This window comes from Triturus cristatus, chromosome 1_1, assembly GCF_964204655.1.
Source record: "Triturus cristatus chromosome 1_1, aTriCri1.1, whole genome shotgun sequence".
NCBI classification, from domain to species: domain Eukaryota; kingdom Metazoa; phylum Chordata; class Amphibia; order Caudata; family Salamandridae; genus Triturus; species Triturus cristatus.
The window spans coordinates 155,713,397-155,719,969 of NC_140579.1; the positions used below are offsets into that span (position 1 = coordinate 155,713,397).

General features: G+C 43.7%; 1 pseudogene; it reads left to right on the plus strand.

Moving 5' to 3' along the window:
* Nucleotides 1-1,771: 1,771 nt before the first annotated feature.
* LOC146869880 (protein BTG2 pseudogene) lies at nucleotides 1,772-3,281 on the plus strand (annotated as a pseudogene).
* The last annotated feature ends 3,292 nt before the right edge of the window (nucleotides 3,282-6,573 follow it).

The following is a 6,573-nucleotide window of genomic DNA, read 5'->3' on the forward strand; positions in this document are numbered from 1 at the left end:
AGTAGAGGATGAGTAGTAGAGAGTAGAGAGTGAGTGGTAGAGAGTAGTAGAGAGAGTAGAAGAGAGTGAGTAGTAGAGAGTAGTAGAGTGAGTAGAGTGAGTAGTAGAGAGTGAGTAGTAGAGAGTAAGTAGTAGAGAGTAGTAGATAGTGGGTAGTAGAGAGTGAGTAGTAGAGAGTAGTAGAGAGTGAGTAGTAGAGAGTAGTAGAGAGTGAGTAGTCAGGGGTGGGGGAATCATTTCGCCCGACGCCCGAACCAAGTTGTTTTTATCGGTGGGCAAGAAGATTTAATGTCTATTTCGTCCGACGGACAAGTAGACATTAAATATTTTGTAATTGACACTGTACCACCAAGCAGAAGGGGTGGCAATCGAGAGAATAAACTCAGAAAACTCGAAACTAGGTACATCCTACAGTTAGATACCAAATACCCTTCAGGTCTGAACGCTACTGAAGACTTATACACATGCTTGACTTAACTCCAAGAAAGATAAGATCTGGTCACCATATGATTAGAATAGATACAACTAGAAAGATATTTTCCTTGCAGACTTAGAAGGTTCAATCTTAGCACCAATCGATGACACTGGTAGCTAGTAAACACCCCTTTTTTTAACACACTGGTTTTAACTTTGCAGTCCTATAAATTCGCAAATGAAAAACATTAATTTCTTGGTTTTTTTAAAAAAATGTGGTCATATATTTTGTACAATTATTTTAAGGTATTTATAAGATTTTGAAGTCTTAATCTTTTAATATATTTATTGTGGAATTTGCTCTCCAGTTTGCACCTATCCACATGTCTCATTACAGGGAAAGGTCGACAGAGAGATAGTATATATATATTTTTTTTTATAAAGTATTTTTAAACAAGTATTTTTTTAAAAAGTATTCCCAGGTATTTTAACACCTTTTATCTATTTATTAGCAAATTTGCACAATTCTACGACTCTGACTTGGACACTTCTTACTAAGGTCTGTCAGTACAATATGTTCAGTCGTAGACTACACCTTATTTTGTACAGACTATATAACAGCATTGATGCACATATCACATTCCCTTTGATATAGGACTTAACCAGTGTCTCTTTGAGTAAAACATATTTAACCTTACTCTATTATTGGTGCATTAAGGCTCGGATAGTGTCCCAACAAAAACACAGTCAAACTGGTTTGACGAAAGCATACATAAATATGGGGACACTACTATTTATCTTTCGACCCATCCATCGGTCATGCTGCTTTCACTTTAAACATATGAAACCGATATAACCAAAGAATCGAAATGTAACGAATTATTGCAAAAAAATGAAAAACATTTTTTTTACACAGTATACACTCCTAGGCTGTCTTTGCACACATTTTGCACTCCACACTTAAGCACTTTTTTCAATCAACAATTGTGGTAGTTTATTGTTATTGATTTTAATTTGATCGTGACGTACTAACCAGACGATAAGACAACGTTGACGTTTTACAACAGCATACAAAGCTTCAAAACATGTGGCAATATCTGTCAATAATTTTATAAGAGTATTATTTAGTCATTCAGGTTGATATGATATTTTATGTAACCTTACCTGTTTTGTCAACAACGAATGTGATGTCTGTTGTTCATGTCTATGACGGGATTAGCGGAGTATGCTGATCACGTGGTCACGATCTCATTGGCACTGTCACTTTAAAAAGGTGTTCTTTCTCTCAGTCCACTGTCATGTGATCAAGGCTCAGGCGAGCCGAAACGCGTTATGGCGACAGAGAAATAAAGACTATATGCACTACAAGTTGGGTTCGTGCCTCTCTCTTGTGGAGAATCGTAAGCGGGGAAAAGCTACGGAGGATTAAGCGTGATATATACATACATATATATATAAATGCATATGCATATATATGCATATTTATATGTGCATATGTGTATGTGAAGAGAGAGGTAGAGGTGTAGAGGTAGAGGTGTAGAGGTGTAGAGGTGTAGAGGTGGAGGTAGAGAGGTAGAGAGTAGAGGATGAGTAGTAGAGAGTAGAGAGTGAGTGGTAGAGAGTAGTAGAGAGAGTAGAAGAGAGTGAGTAGTAGAGAGTAGTAGAGTGAGTAGAGTGAGTAGTAGAGAGTGAGTAGTAGAGAGTAAGTAGTAGAGAGTAGTAGATAGTGGGTAGTAGAGAGTGAGTAGTAGAGAGTAGTAGAGAGTGAGTAGTAGAGAGTAGTAGAGAGTGAGTAGTCAGGGGTGGGGGAATCATTTCGCCCGACGCCCGAACCAAGTTGTTTTTATCGGTGGGCAAGAAGATTTAATGTCTATTTCGTCCGACGGACAAGTAGACATTAAATCACGTAAATGAAACAGGCTGTGGGCACTATGAGGCTCACAACCAATCAGAGAAGCGTGCCAGGAGCCTTTGGAGGCTTCTGATTGGCTAGCAGCCCATAACTGGGCTCTAGACAGTGATTGGCTGAGGGAGTGAAACATCACTCAGTCTCTGCAAGTAGGAGTTCGTGGCCGCCGCGAGGCAATACATTAAGGTAAAATAAGCACTACCATAATGCTCGCCATAGCACTTGTAGAGTGTTCAAAAGGGTTATATTTTGCTCAGCTTGCAGATCGCTCCATAATTAGAATAGAACCGGGGTGCCTGCTGTGAGAGACCCTGTGTAACCTTGTGGTTCCAGAAAGCGTGGGCACTCATCCCTGCTATTGGAGCGTGAGACTGAGCATAAAACGTGGGGGCGCTGAAGCAGAGGGCACAGTAAAGCAGTGCCGCAGTACCGGGGGATCCGCAAATAAGTTGAAATTCTGCCCCCACTTGTTTACACGAGGCCTTGTTATGTCGCAGGACCCTGCCACCGCCTCTACCTAGTCCTCCTGTCCCATGGGCACCCAGAGATCACTGCTGCCACCGGCTTCCTATCCTCGTTGCTTCGGGGTTGAGTGAGCGAGAGCCGACTGCGGGGTTTTGGAGGGGCTGTGGCCGAGGCGCTAGCAGAGACCACTGTAAACATCACTGGCTTCCACTTCCAGAGAAGCCCACCAAAGGATCCGGTTAACGCTGCATCTGCATCAACCACGGTAAGGTGGGAAGTCAGATCGGCCTTTCCAGCCTACAGCTCTTCACGCTGCTGCCCCTGTCTTACCGGTTCAGGTAGGACGGTTCCATCTGTGTTCCTTGAGGCTGCAGCCCTACCCCCTGTCCCCCAACCCCCTCTTCCACCTACCTTCCCGCTATTAACCTGTAAGATGATGATGATGGGGCGCACAAGCCTGACCGAAAACTACATGTTGACTGCAGCTAGCTAATGCCTCCATGGTTGTGTGCACACCAGGGGGTGAGGTGGGGCCGTCACCTATATTCTAAAGAGCAAGTCACTGGAATAGAGCAACACCCAAAGGACCGGGGGGGGGAGGGCCGGAGGATTGTGTCCAGCCTGAAGCTAAATGAACCTGATGCGTTTGGTTAATGTAAGGGAGGAGGGCGAGGTAGTAGGGTGGATATTGCACTTCAAAGATTATCGGGTTTCAAGCCTGGCCTGACCATGAACCCACTGAGTTCCTATTATTGGGGCCCAGTCACTGCGTGTTTACTACGGCTTGTGACCTTTTACCAAATCCTCCCAGCTCTATGCTGCCTCCGTTTGTAGGGTTTTGAATATCAATATATAGCTGTTAGCAGCACTTTCAGCCTTGCATTTCAACTTCACTGTGCCCCTGCCCCCCCCTCCCTTTTTGTGCTGTTGACAACATATCAGGAACGAGTGTCTTTGTTGCCCATGCTGTTCAGCGTCAGTGCCCTAGCTCCGGGAGCCCCAGAATTCAGTTAATTCCACACCTGAAGTACCAACAGATGTGACCAACCGTTGCTATTGTAGCCGTGCTGTAAGTCGTGCCAACTGTGCACGTTTCCATTGCTATGCAGAGAGCTGATTAGAACCCCCTTTCACACCAGATGTGTGACACAGAATTGCCATACTGGGCAATTTCCCTCACAAATGGGCGATATCTTTCCCATTTGTGTGAGAAAATGCTCAATTGGCCGGTGCCTAGTATTTTAGTGTGTATAATTAAGCCCGTTGTACGCATTTCATTTAAGCTGCCGCAGCGCTGCAGTTTCTTTCTTGAGCTGCCAGGCTAAGGCTTGCTTAATTGCTAACTTTAACTGTAAAAGTACACTGGATAATTAATAGGTAAAGAGGTTGTCCAGATTATACCACGTTGGTAAAGCGGGGACGTGAGCTTGGATTAGAAGGCGCATTTTCGGACTCTACAACCAAATGTCCCCTCTGCATAACACATTTGATTTACCGTGCAGTGGCGCCAATTTAATAGTGCTACATATAGAAAAATAAATGAATGTGACAGTCCTTGTGTAAATGTAACTGGCGCTCATGTAAAGCGCTCTAATACCTTCAGGTCGAGTTCGCGCTATATAAAACCGCAAAAAAAATGCCATTCTTTTATTAGCACTCAAAGTCTTATGCAAGCGTATTCAGGCCATATTAAAATTCAGATTGATCCATAGGGTGAAGAAAAAGAATGTCCTGCATTTTTTAAGTGCGCACAACCTAACCGTGCAAGTGGCTGTGGGCACAGGCCATCTGCTCGGAGCATGGATACCCCTTTAGAAGCAAGACATTCTTTCCCTCCTTTATTGTGCCCCAAGGTGAGAGAACCGCACAGGGGGTCTGCATTAGGGACATTTCTGCAAGCCTCACCGCCCACTGGTATTTCCACAATATCTGCACACAGCAACAGAAAAGGCAAAACTTGACCCAGGCGAGAACAGGCAGCGCAATGGCTCTATTTCCATTTCAAAAGGTTGAAGCTGTTTTTTCCTCACCTTCTTATCTGTAACTCAGTGGTGTGGTGAACCTTCCCCCACCCCCTCGCTCTGTCAGCTGGAAGAGGGAGTGAGGGCTGCTACTGGGCCCCTCTGAGCCTGTCAACCTCAAAATAAAGAGCAATGAATTCTACTGTGTGTGAAGTGGAGTGAAGTGCTTGTGTGCCCCAAATAACTGAAATGTTAGGGGGGACCAAGTTAGCTTCTAAGGGTAGAGCAGAACTACATAGTGGAGCAGGAACTCACTGCTACCTGTTTGCAACTTCTCACTCTAGCCGAGACCTGACTTGCTGCCTTGAGGCATTCTCATTGTTCAGACATCTTTGACTTGTGTTTGATTAAAAATAATCATTAAAACTGCTTTATTCATCAGAATAACGTATCCCTGTCCAGTAGACTAGTCAAGTCTTAAAATTACTTGACTAGTGAAATGGTGGTGAGGAAGATATGAAGGGTGCCATTAAAGAAGAAGAGAAAATGCTGATTTCACTTAGCAGCAGTACAACAATCTGGTGGTTTGTTCAGTTGGTATGGTGTGCTAGTTTATACACATATGCAGATCTCTGCCAATGAACACAACTAGATCACTCTGACTGTGCTTTGTGTGAAACAGGGGGGCCTCCATATAATACTCGTAGTTTGTGAAACAACCTGGCTAGTTAAAAATTGGCTTCCATGCTTAAATTGTGTGATCTTAGGCAAATATTTTATTTCACCAAAACTTAAACTTTTTTTTCATAATCAAGAGAAGCACTTTCAAATGCATGCGTTCAGAATATGAGCTGTACAAAAACCTGTTTTTGAATTAATATAGACAATGTTGCTCTATATCCTGGTCACATACAGTGTTCACATCTGCCGTGCCTCTTGGTTCACTAATGGCACTGTCATCAGTGCGGTAAATCGTCCATTCTTCAAGAATGTCAAGACTGATGGCACGGGCAAATCGATCATGAGGATTCAGTTTTCTCCTTCTACAGACAGATACATACTTTAGTGAGATTCTAGATCCTTGGCAGGGCATGAAACATGCTTCTGTCTGTCTGTAGGCTAGCCAAAGGGTGTTCATTTTTAATCAGTAAATAAATATTTTCAAAACATGTACCCCCTCATTCCGTAGGTGCATGCAAAAATGGCGATTGCAGGAGAGTAGGGTCTGCTTTCTATGTTCACCCCCACTTTTTGCTTTTGCTTCACTGGTTTTCGACTTAGATGTGGCTGTGGGCCTGCCAATCTGACCCACAGCCCAGCTGTTCTCTCTCTAAATTCATACTATGTACTTTAGGTACATAACCCAATTGGTAAGGATCACCTTCTAGGGCCCTGTACAGTGTACCTTAGGTACCCAGGGCATAGGTGTACCCTAGGCCTACCAGGGGCTGCAGCATGTATTATGCCACCCCTGGCTGGCCTTCCATTATGACACAACTGGCTGATCACTCAGCTGGGGCAATGTCGTGTAATCACCCCTTGCTTAGGTGTAGTATTCCTATACCTACCTTATATATAGACACATGGGTAACCTATCAGTCACTTCTATGGCAGGCCTTAACAATCCTGAAGGCAGAGTGCTTGGTAACATGTGAGATGGTGCTCTAGCATGAGCTGAGCCTGTCTGCAGCTTTCGGAACCATGTCCTTATAGCTGTTCTATGATATCCCCTACCATATACTCTTAAAGTGCCTTATAATCCTCGCGGTTATGGTAACTATGGTTTGGTTTTATCAAAACATGTCGTGTAAGGTGTCTAACACT